Genomic DNA, 24,355 nt, shown 5'->3' with positions numbered 1-24,355 from the left:
TGAGCAATTAATTTTCTATGGAAGTGGCAGAAATGATTGAACAACGGAGGGAGACAGTTTCAGCATCTCCTTGCTTAATAAACGTGAGTAATTTACTTTTATTTTTAAGTGTTTATGTTATGTATATTAGAACTGGCTTATGTGGCAAACTGTAGTATACTTACTGCGGACCTCTTGCCACCCGCGCCGAGGTCACAGCAGCCGGCCTCGCTATCTGGCCGCGCGATTGGTCGCCCTAAGCGTTCTTCCGTGAATTCAATGATCTGCAAGTTTTGCCCTCGTTACACAGCTCTTCCAGAGGGAAGTACAGCGATATCAGCATGTCAGTTTTGGAGTGAAACATGGCACCCTCTAATTTGCAAACAGTTATAAGCAAGTTAGCGATCAGACCACGTTATTTTGCCCCGTATCTCTATCACTCGATATACTACTCCGAGACTGTTCAACGTAATGACATCATTTGCAACGCACGTATACCGACAGTGTCCCTTTGGTGCTTGTTGAGATCAGCCTTAGCAAATAAGCAGGCCACTACATCCGCCCAACGGCTTTGCTCTACATGTTCTCAAGGAAATTGGTGATTCTGTATCTATTCGAACTGTTTTTCAATATACTGAAGTGTGGGCTTACTGCACCAAACCGTTCGCTGCAGCGAAGATATTCAGTGTGTCCTTCAATCATAACAATAAGCCTCCTGTGCCTGTCATGTTATAATTTATTGTGGGCGTGGTAATATATACCTCGTTCGATCTGCACCAGGCAGCTTTCATCAACGGTGCAGGAATGGTCATTACTCTGAACTGGTATCAATAATCATGTACTAAACCATCGAGTTCACTCCCGTTACTCTTCCGTTACTCACAGACACGAAGATCAATACATTATTGCACTGAGACCTAACGGAGGGTATCAATCAGTGAAATGCACAACGAGGGCTTCCTAATGTATATTTAGACATCGTGCAGTGGCCTTAATATGGTTCTGCAAACTATGCTGCTCTCAAGGCGTGAAGGAAGTTGAAAGAGTAGCGACCCGAATTGTTTTAGCCATTGGAGCTATGAATGGGTCTTCTCTGCCTCTTGCATACCTTCAGAAACGTTCACGAGCGGCATGCGCAGATCTTCCTTCCTGTTTGGCAGCAGATTCCTTCAATCATGAGATTATGCTTCTGCCACCGAATCCTCAATGGTGGTGACACTGACTCGCGTCAAGACAGTCAACTGCCCTTCTACGACAGTCAACAAGGACCTTACATTTTGTAGACATTCTTCAACGCTGTAATTAGGTATTTACAGCAATGTCGCGTAACAGTTCAGTGTTTTCCCTTCAATAGTGTCTTTGGCTTGTCACCTTCCGCCAACCTTCAGCAAATTTTCTCGCATAAGCCGACTAATATAGCGCTGTTGCATGTTTATTTGGAAAAGGCCACTTAGAGGACTCATCTGTCAGCAACTTATTGTCGGTACATCACTGCAAAGCTTGTAGAGGTAGACAAATATTCTTCCGAAAATATCCTCTGTCAATGAAGTCAGGTTCTGTATGCTCAGTAGGCAAAAGCCACACACGAACAATGCTGTACACTGAGGTGAGATAAGTCGTGGGGTACCTCCAAATATCGTGTCGGACCTCCTTTTGCAGAAATGTTGAGCCATGCTGTGTCTATAGCTGCCCACAATCGCGAAACTGTTACCGGTGCAGGATGTTGTGCACGAATTGACCTCTCGATTATGTCCCATTAATGTTCCTCGGGATTCATGTCGGGGGATCAGTGTGGCCAAATCATTCGTTAAAATTTGCTAGAGTGTTCTTCAAACCGATCTCGAATAACTGTGGCCCGGTGATATGGTGCATTGTCATCCATAAAAATTGCATCGTTGTTTGGGAGCATGAAGTCCATGAATGGCAGCAAATAGTCTCCAAGTAGTCGGACATAACAATTTGCAATCAATGATAAGTTCAGTTGAACCAGAGGGCCCAGTCCATTCCATGTATACGCAGCCTACACCATTATAGAGACACCACCAGATTGCACAGAACCTTGTTGACAACTTGGATCCGTGCCTCCGTGGGGCCTGCACCACACTCGAACCTTAACTTTAGCTCTTACTCACTGAAGTGGGGACTCATCCCACCAAGCCACGGTTTTCCAGTCGTCTAGGGTCCAAACTATATGGTTACGAGCCCAGGAGAGGCGCTGCAGGCGATGTCGTACTGTTAGCAAAGGCACTTGTTTTGGTCGTCTGCTGCTACAGCCCATTAACGCCAGATTTCGCCGCACTGTCTTGAGAGATAAGTTCGTAGTACGTCCCACATTCATTTCTGCGGTTATTTCACGCAGTATTGCTTCTCTGTTAGCAATGACAACTATACGCAAACGCTGCTGCTCTCGGTCGTTAAGTGAAGGCTGCCCACGAACGTTACAGCGTGTATTTAAAGCAAACCTGATTTGCATCCTCGTAGTGCTGCTACTCGCGCTACTCTTATGCGAATGGCATGAAATTTGAATAGACATCAACTTTCAGATGTAAAAACACACGGCCGGTCGGAGTGGCCGTGCGGTTCTAGGCGCTACGGTCTGGAACCGAGCGACCGCTACGGTCGCAGGTTCGAATCCTGCCTCGGGCATGGAAGTGTGTGATGTCCTTAGGTTAGTTAGGTTTAATTAGTTCTAAGTTCTAGACAACTGATGACCTCAGAAGTTAAGTCGCATAGTGCTCAGAGCCATTTTTTTTTAAAAACACGCCTTCCAAAAGAATGGCTCTGAGCACTATGGGACTTAACTTCTAAGGTCATCAGTCCCCTAGAACTTAGAACTACTTAAACCTAACTAACCTAAGGACATCACACACATCCATGCCCGAGGCAGGATTCGAACCTGCGACCCTTAGCGGTCGCGCGGTTCCAGACTGAAGCGTCTAGAACCGCTCGGCCACACCGGCCGGCACGCCTTCCAGCTTTCGTTTACGACGCGCAACTCCTTCTCAGCGCTGTGCTTTTTTTCCGTCAGTGTATATGACCGTCACCAGAATTTACCGCCCCCGAAATTCAAATCCGTTTTAGTAGTTTGCTCCAACACATCGATTTCAGATCTGCAGGCGTCCGCTGTACTCCGTCACCAAGCTGCTACTGTCACTGGACCCCTCCCAGTGGTCACATGCAGTATACCGACAAAGACATGCGCTCTGTTATGGTCCTGTACGCATCGCCCCACCCACCACCACCCTCGTATCAGCCCCGCTATCCCTGACAGCCAACCAGCTGGCCACAGCTGGCATTCCTCGCACTGATCCCTTCGCCAGGTGCTGGCTCACTTGCCGTCTCTCCCGCCCCCCTAACCCCCCTCCCCCCGGCACACCCGCTTCCCGTTAATATAACTCACACAGATTGCAGAATGTACGGATTTTTTTTTTCTTTTTACCTTGTCACCCACATCCCGCTAAGGACGTAGCTATTCGATATATTAGATTGAAGGAATCCGACAGCAGTCGTCTGTGAAAGCCGACACCGTGTCCTAATCAGAGGCATTGAGCACAGGACACATTGTCGCCAAGGAACACACTAATAGCAGAATACAAAACGGCACATCGCTGATAGCCTCTGGTTACATGTTACTGGTGTTTCTTATGAAGTCGCTGTGTATAGTCAGATATCAGATGAAGGAATGAAGGGTAGGATAAGTGACGATGCCTTGATTAATAACAAATGCAGCGACCGACGAGCGCCATGCTGCTGGCCTGAGTGGACAGTTGCCGCCCGTGAGCACCTGGAGGGCATCGCGCATGCGTTTGCTGTGAGACGCAGAATGCGGTGCGACTGCGCGCCGTTATCGGACTGCAAGCAAACCGTTCCCTCATACCCTACCCCAACACCACCACGTTGGTGCCTACAGCCTCCGGCAAACCTCGCGTGGCTGTGAGCTCTACGCTAAGCTTTTCCTGCAGAAACCACCAGCCCACTGTCTGAAAGACTTGAAATATCCATGGTTGGAATGCAATACTGACAGCATAGCCGATCACCCAGTTATAGCTACAGATAATTCTCAACGTATATAACCATAATTTACCGCCCCCGAAGGTAAAAATCTCCTCTTTAACGATTTTTCTGAGAAGTCTGTTTTGACCAACCTCAGAGCCCCATACCGACAGAGACTTGTAGCTCAATGGGTTGAACTCGGAGACGTGTTGACGTATTGCATGCAACCAGACTCCAGCTCCCCTAGCCGTATGGCTATGTATCAGAAGCGAACGAGAGACTCAGATTACTTTCGAGAACACACTGCAATGTCTACGGTAGGAAAAGACACTGACGATCCTATTGTGACGGCAAACTGCTTCCTGCAAAGCTTAGCTCCGCGGCAGATGCAGAATTATAATGCATTTTATTGGTCACACAAAATTTCTAATTACATTTATTCCAGATTTGCCCGGGAAATTACACACGCTTCTCTTGGTATCGTTCTGCGAGTCGTAATGTCATCTTGTACCGCGCTTTAGCGGTCGCACGAAGAGTCTAATTAAAAAAAAAAAATCGAAGGAAGCAAGTATGGAAGATTAGGGTTAAACGTCCCAACGGAATATGTGTCATTAGAGACGGAATACAAGCTTGGAATGCTTCAAGGATAAGGAAGGAAATCTGCAATGCTCTTTTAATGGAACCACACTGGCATTTGCCTGTAGAGGTTCACAGAAATCTCGTGAAACCTAAATCGGGTAATGGATTTGTGGATAACATTTTTCATATCAGATGCAAAAATTACTGGAAGGGATCCAGCAAATATTAAACCATCATTAAACCTCCTGAAATCAGCAATAGAGCCCATGTGAGTGTGAGAGTTTCTGACAATGCTTACCTGTGTAAAATCTGCTTGCCGGAAGAAGTGAGGCTACTATTCCGCACATGCAAACATACTGCAGCTTGCGTTACACGTGGACCTCCCATTTCCTCATGTGCTGTATGTCAGACACCAGTTTTGGCCACAGTAAGAGCATTTTTGACGAAATTAGCGATTTTTTTAGGAAATAATAATGTTTTATTATATATTGTTTTATACATTCTTGGTATGCCTTGTGGAAAATAAATCACATTATTAAAACATATTCTTTTTTGTTTTTCCCGCATCTATCATTCTTAGGTCAACTCTTAATATTGTAACTATCATTACTCTGTGATCTGAAAGCTTTGAGGAATCGTGATTTTTTTACGCGTTGAAACGTAGAACTTGCAGCCAATACCACCATTATGTCAACGCATGGGGTGTTGAAAACATCATTTTCGTCACACATTTCAAGTCATTTGAGAGGAAGTACCCCTGTGTGGCGTGTGCAGACCAACCAGGTGAAAGGAAGCACATCTGTGTGGGTTGGTGGGATGTATGTTGACCAGTCAGGTGAAACAGGAATTCATCGGCCTTCTTTCAAATCACTAGCGGATCTGACAGGTCCCGACTTATTTCAACTGCATGTGTTGGATGCTGTGATGTTAAATGGTTCAAATGGCTCTGAGCACTATGGGACTTAACATCGATGGTCATCAGTCCCCTAGAACTTAGAACTACTTACACCTAACTAACCTAAGGGGATCACACAACACCCATTCATCACGAGGCAGAGAAAAACTGTGATGTTAAGATCACTTGAGATTTCATATGATGGTCAGCACATGTAGGATTCTGGGAACAGGTAGCACGTGATCGCTGCCATTTACAAAGACATATAGAAGCCATGTCCAACATTATATCACGGTCTATGGAGGCTGTAGTGCTGATTACAGTTGTCCGATATCGAACTTGTTACTGTTCGGTTGAATTTGTTATTTCACCATGTAGCATTTCCCTGCCATAGTTTTATGACTTGCTTCCCCATCCTTCCCTAATCCGATGAGACTGAAGACCTCGCAGTTTGGTCTCCTCCCCTCCCGCCCCCCCCCCCCCCCCGCTGCAAATTAACCCTAACCCTCATCCCATCAGAGTGTGTCTCTCTTTTTCAGGCTCCACCATCAAGGACAAATCAACAAGACTGGTAAGATCTAGTCTCTCCCCAATAGGAACCGCAGGAATGACAAATTTTTGTCCAAACTGCACCATCTTGAGCTGAGGATAGGCTCGACTTTTCAGCGTCAGCGTCAACCCTCTGCCATAGTTATATGTTTGGCCTGTGTTAATGACAGACTTGAACAAGCATTGAACTCCTCTGCGACATGAGGCATGTTGTTGTTGTTGTGGTCTTCAGTCCTGAGACTGGTTTGATGCAGCTCTCCATGCTACTCTATCCTGTGCAAGCTTCTTCATCTCCCAGTACCTACTGCAACCTACATCCTTCTGAATCTGCTTAGTGTATTCATCTCTTGGTCTCCCTCTACGATTTTTACCCTCCACGCTGCCCTCCAATGCTAAATTTGTGATCCCTTGATGCCTCAAAACATGTCCTACCAACCGATCCCTGCTTTTAGTCAAGTTGTGCCACAAACTTCTCTTCTCCCCAATCCTATTCAATACCTCCTCATTAGTTACGTGATCTACCCACCTTATCTTCAGCATTCTTCTGTAGCACCACATTTCGAAAGCTTCTATTCTCTTCTTGTCCAATCTGGTTATCGTCCATGTTTCACTTCCATACATGGCTACACTCCATACAAATACTTTCAGAAACGACTTCCTGATACTTAAATCTATACTCGATGTTAACAAATTTCTCTTCTTCAGAAACGCTTTCCTTGCCATTACCAGTCTACATTTTACATCAACTCTACTTCGACCATCATCAGTTATTTTGCTCCCTAAATAGCAAAACTCCTTTACTACTTTAAGTGTCTCATTTCCTAATCTAATCCCCTCAGCATCACCCGATTTAATTTGACTACATTCCATTACCCTCGTTTTGCTTTTGTTGATGTTCATCTTATATCCTCCTATCAAGACACTGTCCATTCCGTTCAACTGCTCTTCCAAGTCCTTTGCTGACAGAATTACAATGTCATCGGCGAACCTCAAAGTTTTTACTTCTTCTCCATGAATTTTAATACCTACTCCGAATTTTTCTTTTGTTTCCTTTACTGCTTGCTCAATATACAGATTGAATAACATCGGGGAGAGGCTACAACCCTGTCTCACTCCTTTCCCAACCACTGCTTCCCTTTCATGCCCCTCGACTCTTATAACTGCCATCTGGTTTCTGTACAAATTGTAAATAGCCTTTCGCTCCCTGTATTTTACCCCTGCCACCTTCAGAATTTGAACGAGAGTATTCCAGTTAACGTTGTCAAAAGCTTTCTCTAAGTCTACAAATGCTAGAAACTTAGGTTTGTCTTTTCTTAATCTTTCTTCTAAGATAAGTCGTAAGGTTAGTATTGCCTCACGTGTTCCAACATTTCTACGGAATCCAAACTGATCTTCCCCGAGGTCCGCTTCTACCAGTTTTTCCATTCGTCTGTAAAGAATTCACGTTAGTATTTTACAGCTGTGACTTATTAAACTGATAGTTCGGCAATTTTCACATCTGTCAACATCTGCTTTCTTTGGGATTGGAATTATTATATTCTTCTTGAAGTCTGTGGGTATTTCGCCTGTCTCATACATCTTGCTCACCAGATGGTAGAGTTTTGTCATGACTGGCTCTCCCAAGGCCGTCAGTAGTTCTAATGGAATGTTGTCTACTCCCGGGGCCTTGTTTCGACTCAGGTCTTTCAGTGCTCTGTCAAACTCTTCACGCAGTATCTTATCTCCCATTTCATCTTCATCTACATCCTCTTCCATTTCCATAATATTGTCCTCAAGTACATCGCCCTTGTGTAAACCCTCAATATACTCCTTCCACCTTTCTGCCTTCCCTTCTTTGCTTAGAACTGGGTTGCCATCTGAGCTCTTGATATTCATACAAGTGGTTCTCTTCTCTCCAAAGGTCTCTCTAATTTTCCTGTAGGCAGTATCTATCTTACCCCTAGTGAAACAAGCCTCTACATCGTTACATTTGTCCTCTAGCCATCTACTACATACATGTTACAGAAATAAGCATTGTATCAAAATGTTCCCTAACTGTTCCATAATCTCTAACAAAATACCCTCCCCCCAAACTGCAACAAAATGTCACCTAAATTTAAAACTCATATTTGAAACAAAAATAATTTTGTGGTGAAATATTATTTTGTTATACATCATACATCCGGCAGAGTACATCCTCTTTCACTGATACAATATGTTACAAGTAATTGTTTCTTATACACTGTAAAATCAAACTGTATGCCATGCACACTTATAGGAGAAAAAAAAAACTTTGGTATTCCATCCGTGAATTCAGCATGTAAGCAGTTAATATTTATATGTGAATCATGTACAGATGTATGATCTTATACAGTGCTCTAAATCGTTCACATGTACATTGTTCTCATGTAGATAACACACAACATTGTTGAAACAGCTTTAACTTACAGCTGTCACCCTACCGTTCTAACACAACTGATAACGCACCACCTAGGTCACATAAGTTCGGGACACTTAAATGGCACAGATAGATGGATGAGTCTCCAGATCCTACCTCGAGTATTGCATTCCCATACATCTCTATAGTGGTGACTTTAATGCTAAGTAGGACTCTGTCTGGGGGAGGGGGATGAGATTGGGCATACACTGTTGTCATCTGAGCATTGATGTCTAGCATTGCACGACATACCTCATCCCACTCACCCTCCGTAAACTTCACTTTAAATCATGTTCAAGATTCTGGATTTCTATTATTGGTTTAATTCACTGTCTGCTTTTATACACGTTTCCATGTGTTGGCAGCCACATTATATGTTGTGACAAACAGAAGTAAACTACTTAACTGTCATTTGATGTACCATTGTGTGTCCTCTCAGTGGGGAGTAACACCCTTGAAATAAGAAGAAAAGATCATAAATATTTGGTTCAAATGGCTCTGAGCACTATGGGACTCAACATCATAAATATTTAAAGCAGCACATAGAATATGAGAGGGCACATGTAAAGATGTATAATTGTATGACTGTAACAATTATTATGATGTTTGGGTTACTACTTACATGCAGATTTTTTCTTCTTATTGTGTCTGGGGGCGTTAGATGCCAGAGCTCAAAGCTGGGGTGAGGTTGATCAGATAAATGTGGTAGGCTGTCTGTGAACTGCTGTGGCTCTACAAGTGGCTGTTTATCTGACAGATGTGTGTCCTGCTCCAACATGGCAGCTAGTGTCACATCAGAAGGCTGCTGCTGCTGTGCTGTTGAAAAGAAGAAAAAACCAATGAATAGTGAGAGGAGATGGTTAATTATAATTATAATAATACAGTGTTAACATTCATTCCTATTATTCTTGTTCTTATTCCACTCAGCTGACCTCTGCTCACACTTCATGATCCTTCCACTACAGCAACTGAACACGAGTGACTCAGTTGGCAGGTGACTGCAGCACTTTGTCGAATGGTGTTGGTAAGCAACTGCAGTGCCACCAACTGTCTGATGTGACAGTCCGCCATCTTGTCAGCCACAGTCCACCACAGTCCGTCATCTTCTCTCCCATCTTGTCCACCATCTGGTGTGATGTCATTGTATGCTACCATATTATCTTTCTTCCACGTAATGTTAGTGTCGTAAAAAACTTAAAAAACGGCTTTTAATTGTTTGTAAATAACCATATTTTTCTCTTTTTTAACACCAGTTCCAGCAGGATAATACCCGATGTGGAACTTTCTGATTATTGATCTTTTCTCGTATACAGCCTCAAATTGTGGCAATTCAGACATATCTAATCGTTTTTCGATGATGACGTAGTTGAGCTATTTTAAACTTTTATGTTTATTGCTCTTTCCTGTTTAAATTCCTTCTATGGCTTCCTACGACAGCAATTTCAATGTATCTGAATAGTCTTCGAAGATCACAGTTAACACACTTCACCAACTCCAGCAAAATATCACATGAACTTTTTTTCTGAAACGCAGTCGTAATGTGGGTATCGTAAGTGTAATCATATTGTGCAAACCATTACTAGCTGTTGAGGTAACACGGTTCCAGCAGGATAACTTTTTTCCACCATTGTCTTGTGAGGCTATATCCGACATCCTTGTTTTAATGCTGCGTATGAGGGTCTATACTTTTTACTGGGCACTATGGTCGTGTAAGATGTTTATTGCGTCACAGAGTGTTAAACAGTCTAAAGAAATTCAATGTAAGACGTCATTATGCAGTAAATCACGCGGCAGAGTGCGACAAATACGTCGACGACGACCAAAAGTCAATAATCCTTGAATTGAAAGCCAATTTTTCAATCGAAGTAAGTTACTACTTAACAGTAAGTTTTGTTTGTAATATGGTGGTAGTGGAAAGAATAAGACAAAATTGCTGCGTTTCAACAATTACCATGTCAGTTTTGAGTGCTCGTACTACTGATATAATTTGATACGAAAAACTTCATAATATTTGCAGGACGTTGATCATCTTGTGAGTCTCTTCTGTGAGAATTATCTACAAAATTTCTCATTAAATAGCTGTGCACTTGAAGCCACTTACTGAAGGTGTATTACGCCTTGTAACGGCGGTAGATGAGCTGTGCCCACAATTTGCTCCGCAGCTACCGTCACTTTCTCGAACCGAAATGAAGACTTAGCAGAACATCTGAGGGCTCAGCTGACAATGAATATTAAAGACAGTGTTGCGTTTTCTTTGTGTTTGTATGACTGTCTTGACTTGTCAGACATAGCACAGCTGGAAATTTTTGTTAGGACAGAATAACGAAATACGGGAATTTCGCGAGGAGATGTTGGATCTCACCCCATTGAAGGACACAACAACAGGTCAAGACATGTTAGATGCACTAGAAGTGGTTATGGAGAAGTTTGGTCTGCATGGGAATTACTAACTTTCGCAGTTCCCGCCATGACTGGCGAAACCAGTGGCTTAATAGGGCGTGTCCATAGAAAAATGAAGAATCATGATCTCCTGATTATCTCTATACACTGCCTAATTCATCAACAACATTTGTGGTCCAAAAGCGTAAAACTGAATGAAAAATGAGCTTGGTTGTGAAAATCGCTAATTCTATTCGACAAAACGTCTTCAATCATCGCTTGTTCAAGGCGTTTCTGGAAGATATCGGTTGTGAATATGGAGATATACCTTTTTACTGTGAGGATCGAGGGCTCAGTCGTTCTAAAGTTCTGGAGCGCTTCATGTAACTGCGGCCAAGAAATACAGGTGTTGGTGGAAATAAAGGGAGAAAGTGTTCCTGAACTGTTGGGTGATAGATGGATTTGTGATTTAGCCTTTTTAACTGATGTGACAGTGTATCTCCGCGACTTGCGTGTGTCACTTCAGGGGAAGGATATTCTCATCATCCATTTCTGTGACATAATAAAGTCATTCAAGATGAACTGTCGCTCTGGGAAAGGAAGCTGGAGTCTAGAAACGTCTCTTACCTTCCGAAACTGTCAGAATTAACAAACGTTGCCAGTGCTGCAGATTTTGGAGAGTATACGCTGAACAGCCATAATATTATGACCACCGAGTTACTATCGATGTAAGCCCGTCCTAGTGATAGTAGCGTCGCCTGGCGAGGAGTGACTACTAGTCAGACACAGACATTGTGCATGTAGTATCAGTGAGATAGCTGTCTGTGTGTAGAATGAGGAAAGCGTGCGATCTATCTGACCCAGGGCAGATTGTGATGGCCCGGAGGCTCTGCACCAGCGTTTCGGAAACTGCACAATTTGTTGCGTGTTCGAACAGTGTTGTGCTGAGTGTCTTTAACACGTGGCGAAACCAAGGTGAAAGCACGTCCATACCTCTTGGTGTTGGGCGGCCATCCATCATTATAGATGTCTGATGTCGTAGCCTGGACAGACTGGTAAAACAGGACAGGCAGCGAACTGTGTCGTAACTAACATCAGACTTTAATGCTGGGCAGAGTACATGTGTGTCTGAACACACAGTGCACCGAACATTCCCACCGATGGGTTTCCCCAGCCGACGACCCATGCATGTGCTAATGTTAGCACCACGACATCGGCAACTACGACTGAAATCGGCACATGACCATCGGCACTGGACGTTGACGGAATGGCAAAGCACTGCCTCGTCTGATGATTCCCCATACCTTCTTCATGATGCCGATGGGAGGGCGCGAATCCGTTGTCTCGCGTCTCCTTGACACCTGGACTGCGGGACGGAGACAAGCTGGCAGCAACCGGCTGCTGTGGCCGAGCGGTTCTAGGCGCTTCAGTCTGGAACCGCGCGACCAAAAAATGGCTCCTAGCACTATGGGACTGAACACCTGAGGTCATCAGTCCCCTAGAACTTAGAACTACTTAAACCTAACTAACCTAAAGGCATCACACACATCCATGCCCGAGGCAGGATTCGAACCTGCGACCGTAACAGTCGCGTGGTTCCGGACTGAAGCGCCTAGAACCGCTCGTCCACCGCGGCCGGCCGCGCGACCCCTACGGTCGCAGGTTCGAATCCTGCCTCGGGCATGGATGTGTGTGATGTCCTTAGGTTAGTTAGGTTTAAGTAGTTCTAAGTTCTAGGGGACTGATGACCTCAGAAGTTAAGTCCCATAGTGCTCAGAGCCATTTGAACCATTTTTGAACTAGTCAGCGTCCCACCTGAGATGTTTCGGGCTGCAATACAGCAATCTCTAGTGTGATTCTAGGCTGTCATGGATGCAGATGGTCGTCGCACTGAGTAACGTTTGTAACCTGGAACGTAAATATGGTAAGCAATTAACAAATGTTACCCTCTCGTATGAAAATTGTAATGCGTTTTTTTCAATGATTTATTCTTTTTTTCTATTTTCCGCATCTGCTTACAAATGTTTCCACAAAGTTTCATTGGCCTATGCTCACTTGCTTTTCATGGACGCCCTTTCAAGTTTAGTTACAGCCATAGTGTATCTACTTTACCGTTTGTAAAAAGTAAAACAATCAGAAGAAATGGTCTACAACGCGCCCAGATAAGAGGACGTGTAGAAGAGCGGAATCATAATAAGTGATTTAAATGACAGAGGGGTGGCGTGCACGTAGGCCCAGCAGTGCCCTCTTTTGTTGACTGGACAGGTCAGTGTTATGCAACGCTCAGTCGGTGCAGAGCCGTCATACGAAGCAGAAACATGTAACTGCGTACCACTACGCCTCGCCGATACCACAGGATGAAATATCGGCATATGAGCGCGATCAGAGGTGCACAATGATTGGTCTCCGCGAAGCGGCTCTGTCCTTCCGTGACGTTGCGGCTCGTACAGGGCCAGGTGCTCCAACAGTGAGGCTTATATGCAAACAGTGGAGAGAAGAAGGCCGTACACAGCGCCGACAGGGTACTGGAAGCACAATGTGACCACAGCGCGAGATGACGTCATCTTGTCCGTTTGGCCGTAACAGACAGAACAAATCTGTGCACAGTGGTGGTGCGACGTTGGAGCACTGCGACGGTTGCGGACAAGTCTGTATCGATGGCACACATTCTATTGGGCCGGCTTCCATAGACTTGAAGCCACCAACGCTGTGGACTGCAATGGGCACGCCGACACTGACGTGCTGAGTGGCAAAATGTGGTCGTTTCGGAAGAGTCCCTCTTCAACTTCTCCTACAGTGATTGCCGCATACACGTTCGACGCGACCGTGGTGAATGCAACTGGGCAGACTGTATTGTTGTTCAGCATAGGAGACAAAAGCGAAGTGTGATGATTTGGGACGCCATTGCCTGCAAAACACAATTTCGGCTACTATATCTTGAGAGCTATCTGAACAGCTACCATTACTATGTCAAGGAGACCTTACAGCTCTAGGCACTGTTCCTTCTGCAGGTCGTTCCACGTGCCATCTTTCAGCAGGACAATGCCCGGCTGCATGTGCTAAGGAATGAGTAAGCCTTCTTTGAAGAACTTCGGGTAGCACTGCTTCTCTGGCCTGCCCGTCCGCCTGCCATTTCGCCTGTCGAATGTATGCGGGATATGGTCACTCGGCAATTCCTCCTGCAGCCACAGGGGATGCTTTATGGACGTGTCTGCGAACTGCGTGGCAGAGTATTCCCCAGAAGAAAATTCAGCCACTCTTTGATTCCATGCCACGACGTCTAGCGGCTCTTGTTGCTACTCCGTACTGAATTTCCACAGTCACGGTGTATGCACAGGTCTGTAATGCTAACCATTTGTGTAGTGTTATGTCGCTAATCGGTGGAATAAATTTCATTGTGATCACATCTTCCGGTCTTGGTGTTTCACTTTTTCCAAACATGAGTATACTTCGAATTATACGCATATAGAACAGGCCAGTTTCATGATGCGTTGTTAAGCAATATCTTTGTAATCTGAAGGATCAAATTCGAGATCAACCATCCAGTTTTAAGAAGGAAGGATGGGAGAGTATCTTTAATATCCCGTCGACGACCAGGTCGTTCGTGACGGAGCACAAGCTGGAATCAGGCAAGGACAGTAAAGGATATTAGTCGGATCCATTTAAAAGGAACCAGGGCGTATTTCACCTTTAAGGCTTTATAGAAATACAAAAGACCATGGTATGAAAAGCCGGACAGGGATCTGAAACCGGTTCTTCCCGAATGAGAGTCCACTGTTTTAACCTTTGCACCACCTGAGTCAGTTGCTTGTTTATACTTCCTGCATTGTCCTTAAACGGCTATGGAAAAACTGTCGACTGGTTCAGCAACGACATGGCTGCAGCCTCTTTATTCAAAGAATTATATCACTCCGCTTTCGATGAACGTCTAACCTTAGGCCATAGACGGGCGCGCTGTTGATGCACCGAGCTGTCTTTCTGCTGCTTTTGCATTTACTGTAATTAATTTTGTTGTCACAAGTCGTCCCTGTTTCACTGCCTAAAATTTCTGTTTCGTCCAGGTGGGCTACCCAATAGAGCCCATCCCCGACGAAGCACCAATTACGACCTTTCTCTCACCTTCTTGGGACTTGGTTTTTGTTGTTCTTAGTTCATTATACAACGGACAGACCCATAGTAGAGGAGCTACGCCCTTACTAATTTCGACGTTCCAAAATTTTCTCGTATACCAAAGGACATTAGTAGAGGAAACAGCTAGGCATCATTCATTAAAAGCGAATAATTTTCATTCATCTATCATTTCATAGTCACAATCGGTAAATCAGTTTAACTTTTTATATGAGCCGGCCGAAGTGGCCGTGCGGTTAAAGGCGCTGCAGTCTGGAACCGCAAGACCGCTACGGTCGCAGGTTCGAATCCTGCCTCGGGCATGGATGTGTGTGATGTCCTTAGGTTAGTTAGGTTTAACTAGTTCTAAGTTCTAGGGGACTAATGACCTCAGAAGTTGAGTCCCATAGTGCTCAGAGCCATTTGAACCATTTTTTATATGATTTTGATGACCTTAGTGCGGAACTCTCTTGGAAAACTGTGTTCCGAAACACAGCGAAAATAATCATTTTAACCCATACTGTGCGACTATCGACCTGTCCTGCAAATATGTACATCCTACGTCGCAAAACTCATGCTAATAACTATCCGCCGCTCGCCCTGAGCTGCCTATACGTATTTGAGGCATGCAAAAATTCTGTTCTGATTATAAATCTAAATCAATTTCCATAGTTTATTTAAACTCAACCCACTGTGCTTGGTCATGTAATGTATTAATCACAGCATTTTTAACATTGTATCTGTAGATGTATTGTGAGATTGTCTGCACTTTGCATCTGCACAGTGAATGGACTAATGTGTGCAAACTTAGCTTACCACTTAACACGCAAATCGACCAAACATCTGAACCGTCTACCCAAGCGCATGGTGTTAAACAGACATTCTATATAAATATGGCCCTGTAAGGCAGCTACTGTCACGTGCGGATTGTAACAAAATTCATTAGAAATGCTGCTGTCACGTAACTAGAATGCATGAATTAATAAAAGTGAAAGTTTTGGATCTACTTTTGAAATACAAAACAGCTATTCCTTTTCTTTCTACATATAATTTATCAACTGGGCTTTGAGGGGTCACACAACAATCATGTTCACTTAATTTTGATACTCAATAAAAAATATTTAACTCTTGGACATATTGAATTGAAGATTATTAAAATCGTTATCTCTACATATGACAAATTTTTATCACAGGAAAGAATGATTAAAATCCTCATTAGCTCATTTACATCTACGATGTCATAGCTGTCAATGCTCTGAGCTGATGGAGAATAAATTTACTTTTTGAACCGATGAAAAATTTCTCATGTACTCAATATGAGGGTAGGTTAGTATCCTAGCTTTTGATATTCAATGGTCAAAGTGTACGCAAGTTGGAGTGAGCAAAATCTCGAATCAACATTTACTGTGGTCTAATGCGTGATGGTACTTTACCAAGCGGCACCTGCAATGGCGTTGTCTCCGTGCTGGAACTGAAATGCTAATTCCCTACTCTGGCCTTGACTGAATTCACTCAGTTTGAACTTTCCTGTGTTCCGAAGAATGTTAATTTTTCCGTAGTCGAAACAATGGCTATTGCACACTCGCTAAGGGTTGGAGCGACGTGCACAGTTTCTTTACCCGCAAAAATTCCCGCCGGAATAATTAACTACCTCTTTACTATCTATCGCCACGATACGTGAAGCGTATCGTCCACACTTTACATAAAGCAAAGCTCTCAACGCCCTCGCTATTTTCCACACACTTGTGTGGTCCGCCACGAGACGAGAGAGATATCTAGAAATTTTAGTTCTCAAAATGGTTTTATATAATGGGGATCTCCCCACCGTGTCGCGTCTGTGTCGCCCAGTATGGCTTCAGCCAATCGCCGTCTCATTAGAGGTGAATTTTGTTTTTCTTGCCAGGTCGCAGCCTAACTCTGTCAAAGCCGTCCAGCCACTTACCCTTGGTCCTGGCCATATTTACGTTAAAAGGAATAATGTATTGTTCTGGCCTTATCCCTTTCTTCGCTGAAGCTCGCCGTTCTCTTGTTAAGTGGGGTTTTCCGATGTTATTAACCACCTGCTCGGTTCGTCTCCAAAATGCGTTTCACTCTAACTTATTTATTCATGCCCCTGTCCATATTGGTAGATATTGTTTTGTTAGTTTTTGGTACATGAGATTACTGCAATTGCCTTTTGTTGATGTAATATAATTATTATTTTCTGAGGATCTCATACTGTATCGTTCTGTCATTATGGATCAAGCTCATGTAAGGTCCGTAAAATCTGGACGCCTTACATTATGTACAATTTTCATGTATGAAATAGTTTTTAAATAAACATTTCATGAATGAAAACAATTTGTTCACTACTAAAGCGCTGAAAATGAAAGCATACTTACGTTTATCATAAAATTACTACGGTGGTACACTGATGATCCAAAACATTATGACCAACTGGTTAATAGTTTGTTTGTCCACCTTTGGGATGAAATACATCCCTGATTCTGCCTATTGAGGATCCGACAGTTTGTTGGTAGGTTTGTGGAGGTATGTCTACGAACCGGTCATGTAATTCGCGTAATTACGAGTAACGGTGCTCCGATTTGCGTACGCGGTGATGGCGCCTGATAGAGACCCAGATGGGTTCAATAGGATTTACAGGAGGCGAATTTGGTCGCCGAGACAGAAACTTGAATTCACTACAATTCTCCTCAAACCACTGTAGCACGGTTCTGGCTCCGAAACACCGACAATTATATTGCTGAAAGATAACATCGCCTCGGGGTACACATCAAACTTGAAGGGATGCATGTGGGTCGCAGCTGTCAGTGTGTTTTCGAATGCTGCCACAGGTCCCATGCAAGTGCATGAGAATAACTCCCATAGCATAATACTGCTCCCACCAACCTGTGTACGTGGCGCGCTGCACGTTTAGAGCCGCCGTTCATCTCGATGACGGCGTTTGTGAAGACGACCAGTTACCTAGTGTAGCAAAAATGTGATTCACCCGAAGAGCAGATACGTTTCCATTTATCGACTGCCGAAGCCCGATGGTCTGGCGCACAGTACAGTCGTAATTAACGTTGTCGTTGGGTCAACATGTGAAAACGTAGGAGTGGTCTGCTGCGGAGCTCCATGTTCAACAATGTACGATGAAGGTGTGCATCGAAACACTTGTGCATGCACCAGCATCGCGCTCTTCCGCACAGATGCCACAAATCACCATCTGTTCTACTTTACAGAGCAGACAAGCTTCCAAACTCCACGTTCTGTGAAGAGTTATGGACGTCCAACCATTAGGCGCCTAGTGGTAGTTTCATTGTCCTACCTCTTTCCATAGATGCTCACAACAGTCACGTAAACATTCGACCAGCTTTGCCGTTTTCGAGATACTCGTTCATAGGCTCTGCGTAATAATAATGTGCCCTTTGTCAAAGTCGCTTATCTCAATGAATTTCTCCATTTTTAGCCCGTATCTTCGCTAGGTGTTTCCCCGTCCGTATCTGCTCCGCTTACATTCTTCTGTTACAGCGTCACGTGACCGCAACGCCACGAGGCAGCATCCAACGTCGCGATGGGTAATGGTCATAATGTTTTAGCTTATCAGTGTACATCATTTCAAAAGGCATACCACCAGCTTTTATGTGGTGCTAAATGATGGGACGACGTTCTAATTTTGGATGTTATTTTTAGTGATCCAGTTGTGATCGACCTTTCTGATGATGATAAAGTGCTGATTTTTGAAGCAAAATTGATGTCCGCTAGGTGAAATGACACGTCAATCACTTTGCTGGTTTCAGTGCTTCCTCAAGCTTCGTTGGGAATTTCTATATTACTTTTCTGTGAACTAGTATTTATTACACAATTATAAAACTACTTGAAAGTAATGCCGTTGTCTAAAATCGGGCGCTATGGTATACACTACTGGCCATTAAAATTGCTACACCACGAAGATGACGTGCTACAGACGCGAAATTTAACCGTCAGGAAGAAGATTCTGTGTGATGCAAATGATTAGCTTTTCAGAACGTTCACACAAGGTTGGCGCCGGTGGCGACACCTACAACGTGCTGACATGAGGAAAGTTTCCAACCGATTTCTTATACAAAAACAGCAGTTGACCGGCGTTGCCTGGTGAAACGTTGTTGTGGTACCTCGTGTAAGGAGGAGAAATGCGTACCATCACGTTTCCGACTGTGATAAAGGTCGGATTGTAGCCTATCGCGATTGCGGTTTATTGTATCGCGACATTGCTGCTCGCGTTGGTCGAGATCCAATGACTGTTAGCCGAATATGGAATCGGTGGGTCCAGGAGGGTAATACGGAACGCCGTGCTGGATCCCAACGGCCTCGTATCACTAGCAGTCGAGATGACAGGCATCTTATCCGCATGGCTGTAACGGATCGTGCAGCCACGTCTCGATCCATGAGTCAACAGATGGGGACGTTTGCAAGACTACAACCACTTGCATGAACAGTTCGACGTCGTTTGCAGCAGCATGGACTATCATCTCGGAGACCATGGCTGCGGTTACCTTTGACTCTGCATCACAGACAGGAGCACCTGCGATGGTGAACTCAACGACGAACCTGGGTGCACGAATGGCAAAACGTCTTTTTTCGGGTGACTCCAGGTTCTGTTTACAGCATCATGATGGTCGTATCCGTGTTTGGTGACATCGCGGTGAACGCACATTGGAAGCGTGTATTCGTCATCACCATACTGGCGTATGGCGTATGGCGTGATGGTATGGGGTGCCATTGGTTACACGTCTCGGTCACCTCTTGTTCACATTGACGGCACTCTGAACAGTGGACGTTACATTTCAGATGTGTTACGACCCGTGGCTCTACCCTTGATTCGATCCCTGCGAAACCCTACATTTCAGCAGGATAATGCACGACCGCATGTTGCAGATCCTGTACGGGCCTTTCTGGATTCAGAAAATGTTCGACTGCTGCCCTGGCCAGCACATTCCCCAGATCTCTCACCAACTGAAAACGTCTGGTAAATGGTGGCCGAGCAACTGGCTCGTCACAATACGCCAGTCACTACTCTTGATGAACTGTGGTATCGTGTTGAAATTGCATGGGCAGCTGTACCTCTATACGCCATCCAAGCTCTGTTTGACTCAATGCCCAGGCCTATCAAGGCCGTTATTACGGCCGGAGGTGGTTGTTCTGGGTGCTGATTTCTCAGGATCTATGCACCCAAATTGCGTGAAAATGTAATCACATGTCAGTTCTAGTATAATATATTTGTCCAGTGAATACCCGTTTATCATCTGCATTTCTTTGTGGTGTAGCAATTTTAATGGACAGTAGTGTAATTCTAAGAATAAATTTGGATTCTACAACAGCTTCCGTATATATTATCTTATTATCCATTACACATTGTCATTCTTTTTCTTTTGCAAAGATCTTTCCATAAGTTTGTAGGAATAGTGACTGGACTCTCTTGTAGCTCGGGGGACTAAGACAGATTGGAACACGTGCTCCGTGCAGACGACAGCTGCTAAAGTCACTGCTGGTAAAGCTAGTCTTCTACTCACCTGCTACCTTAGTAGTTCCGTCGGCCTGGTAATCAATTTGGATACCACACGTTACTTATCTTGTCTTCAAGTTTGCAAGCTACAATCACTTCCTCGTTAATGCGGCTTTTGTGCTCACTTTTCCGATTTTCCGGTATCGCATGCGTTGTTGTTGTCCCCCCTCCACTTCCCCCCTCCCCATTCCTGTCCAGGGGGCTATATTGTCATAAAACTCGCAACAGATAGCTAACCTTCTTAAGATACGCTCATTTGAAAAAAAAAGTAATCACCTGTCGTGTTGAAGCTAATAGGAATTTCAGAGGCATACTTAGGCGCGAAAGAGAACGTAAAGGATGGGAAATGTGTTACGGGTGCATACAAGTATTTAAGAGTGTCTGTGGAGATTACAAAACTTAATACCTATGATTTCAGCGAGAGTGACTGAGGAAACGACGCTTATATGAGGGATTGAGAAATGTAACAAAGATCATCCTGCAAAGGGTATTGTCCGTTTTGCAGACATTGTCGCATGATGTATTACTGGGTATCGCAGCAGTGCCAGAAATCCTGATTTACAAGGAACTGATACTGGAATTGAAGCAGGACGACGATCAAGACGGAATGGTACCTCTGATGGGCGTCCTAGCTAATGATTAAACATCACTCCATCACTCAGGAGAGATTAGTACATGACGTCAACGTTCGTCTTCTCCATTCGTTTTCGGTGGAAAACTCCGGACAGGAATGCGTTTTGAGCAATGAAACATGAACTAGATCTTTGATCACACCAAAGTGAGTGAAGAGAAACGAACAATGGACTGTGCCTGGAAACATTTTACACTGTCACATGAAACACGTTTCTGTCTGTGTGTGAATGATATTTATAGTTTTTAGGAATCCCTCCAGAGTCCTGCATGCTAGGAGGCCCTTTTATTGTTTAAATATGTTCCATTCACAATATAATGGTTTTTTTGGGGAAGACAGCTTTTATCTTGGATCAGGATTAGTATATTAGTTGCTGTATAACCATGTTTTGCATTTGTCCATTAGCTTAAGGGGAGTTGGAACGCCCTATCTCGACAATGTTAAATTTAGTGACTTGGCTTCCCTGTATTTCAGGAACCACTGTAGCCATTGACATGAAACTTTTACAGGATATTAAACTGTATGTTCTGAGTCTACTGAAGTACAATAATTGCATTTCAGCCACTTCTTTCGGAAATACAATTTCTTAATTACACGGTTAAAATGTTGTGTACTTTTTTGTACTTTATCCTCAATAATTTTAATTATACATTGCATTATGTTCATATTTTAGTTTAGTCGACTCAGTGTATTTTTGTTATTACTCCCTGAAAATTTGAATACTCTACTCGCAGTGGTTTCTAAGATTTATGGAAAAATGGAACAGAAAATGTAAATTTCCAGGAACGGCTTCTAAAGTTTCAAAAGACTGTAACTCACTTAATATATGCTTAATTTTTTATTTTTCGTCACTCAGAAGCACCCTGCACTATACTGTATATCATCCTCTTGATCTTCTTCCAAATTTTTTCTTCTTTTCTTCTTTCTGGACTGCTTAGTGGCCAACTGTGCTGCATCCTCTGATTTATCAATGCGAACCTTGTCCATCCGTTCAAGTTCTCTGATGCAGTTTGCTCCAAGATTAATTCCAATATGCTATAGCGCTTTCAACCCACCAATGTAGCCATCATTAAAAGCAATAACAGCATCACTGTCCCCCCACTTTAGTGTCTTCATTCCAACAAAAACAAGTCCATATAAGATTATTGAACGACACATTGGGATTTTGAGTCTGACCACGCAGACTCTTCTTCAGTAATTCAGGATTTGCCAGGTCTCTGTAAATAGGTTTTATAATATCCATGACTGCTGCTGGGATGGAAATTTTATGACTGTATGAAATGTTTGAGTACTGGGCATTGCGGTAATTGCACCACGAATCAGGTCCAGGAGAGCAAAGGTGATGCTCCGGTTTTTCATCAGTTGACAGGCTGTGGACGAAGGTAGCCCATACTGCCTGATTCATTTTCAACAAATCCTCAGTATTATTTCTAATGGCCATCCCGTAATACTGCTTTAGTTCATCAATCATTTTGTCTGTCAGCCTGCCTCTTATGGTTTTACTGTCATAAGGAATATTGTCTATCAAACTCTGTTTCAACTTCCTCAACCTGGTGCCCATCCTCTTCTGGACATGACCTATATAACACAGCAATCCAAAGCCTACTATATAAAAATTACCGATTTTGTTAAATCTTGAAGTGATGCACGTAAAAATTTTAACATTTTCAACCGATGTAGATTTTACTTAAAGAAATAAAATAAGATACTTCCCATGACAGTTTACATATATATATATATATATATATATATATATATATATATATATATATATATATATATATATATATATATATATATAAAATTTTGTTCGGAAAATTGCAAATATTATAATGAGATAAAAATCCAAAAATGTGTAAAAAAATTTCCGTTCTAACTCCCCTGAATTCAGATCATTATATTACTAGTACAGCCTTTCAGGATGACAATTCTCACGTCCATTGTGATTAAACCGAATGGATTAACATTAGCAACATTGAGGAACAATGACACACTTGGAATGACATTCAAAGCCAGTGGAATTAAATTTAATTTACAATCCCTTAGGTGGTCTCTAACCACACATGAAAAGTCATGAGCAGTTCAAACACGTTTTGGCAAATCTGCGTCAGTTCTGATAAGGGTGGCTGTAGATTTATGTCTTCGACGTCGAGATACATATCCTACTCGTATCACAACTTACTGTAGACTCAAGTCGATGTAAGATTCTATTAGGATAAAAGTGACTGCCTAAATCTAGTGTAGTGTCGTAACATGGCCTATTTGTCACATTTTATGAAAATCGGTGCAAGTACATTTGTTATTCTTATAGAAACCCTGTCACGATGCGAACAATAGTGAGTATTGTTGTGAACGATTCATTAGCTACATTTATGACAGGCGTGTTCCTTTTCTTTCAGTCTGCATACTTTAACATCACTGTACACTGTATCTTGGCCGTATTCAGAATAACCCCCCCCCCCCACCCCACCCCTCTGTCAATGAAAAAGGTTTAAAGTCTGGATTAGAGAAAGATTAAGAAAGTTTAAGGAGTGGCATCAGTGCTTCAGGTGTTCTATATAGTCTCTCCATTAACAGAGTACAGCGCACAGAACGTTCATACAACCATCTGAAACAGTTAGTAGTAAAGTTATTCTATCGGATGTAGTTCAGCTCGCGCCTCACATTGTCTTGAGTGTCGGTTATGTCGTCAAAGCGTTGACCCTACATGTGAATTTTGGGCACTTTGTCGTTTTGTGGTAGGTTTGTACTGATAATACCAAATCTCTTCACCTGTAATGATTTTTTCCAGAAAAGAACTGTCCGCGTTTTGCATTTAAATCAAGTCGCGGCAGACGTCAACACGTCGTTGTTTTTGATCGGGAGTCAAAATGGGCGGAACAAACCCTACACGCTATGTCCTTTTCTTAAAAATATTCTGGAGAATGTTGTGAACACTTGACTCCAGTGCCATTTGTGTCACAGCAACGTTGACACACTGCAGCCTCACGTCCACTAATTAACCCTGCATGCTCACAACTCAATAGGCGAATGCATATCTGTTGTTTACATGTTTGTTAGTTCAAGCTGCCACCGTAGTTACTTCTCTGACGTCGCTTATATGCCAGGAATAAAATCAGTCTGGGTAATTTTTTTGACGGACGGTGTAGGCACAGTGTGCCTAGGTACGCAATAAAAAAATACGGTCCGCGTATTTAATTAATCCAGTTCACTCGAGGAAAAGGATAATAGCCTTGAAATAACGATTCGGGGTCTGTTGGTCTGCCGTTAGATAGGAATTAAAACTTTTTTATGGTAAAT

General features: G+C 43.3%; 1 protein-coding gene across 1 annotated transcript in view; it reads left to right on the top strand.

The window, feature by feature from the left end:
* The window catches only part of LOC126248440 (regucalcin-like), a 154,645-nt gene that overhangs the window by 105,070 nt on the left and 25,220 nt on the right, over positions 1 to 24,355 (top strand). The gene's annotated exons all lie outside the window — the stretch shown is intronic.

This window comes from Schistocerca nitens, chromosome 3, assembly GCF_023898315.1.
Source record: "Schistocerca nitens isolate TAMUIC-IGC-003100 chromosome 3, iqSchNite1.1, whole genome shotgun sequence".
NCBI classification, from domain to species: Eukaryota; Metazoa; Arthropoda; class Insecta; order Orthoptera; family Acrididae; genus Schistocerca; species Schistocerca nitens.
The sequence above is the reverse complement of the archived record's forward strand: the minus strand, read 5'-3'. Positions and strand labels throughout refer to the sequence as shown.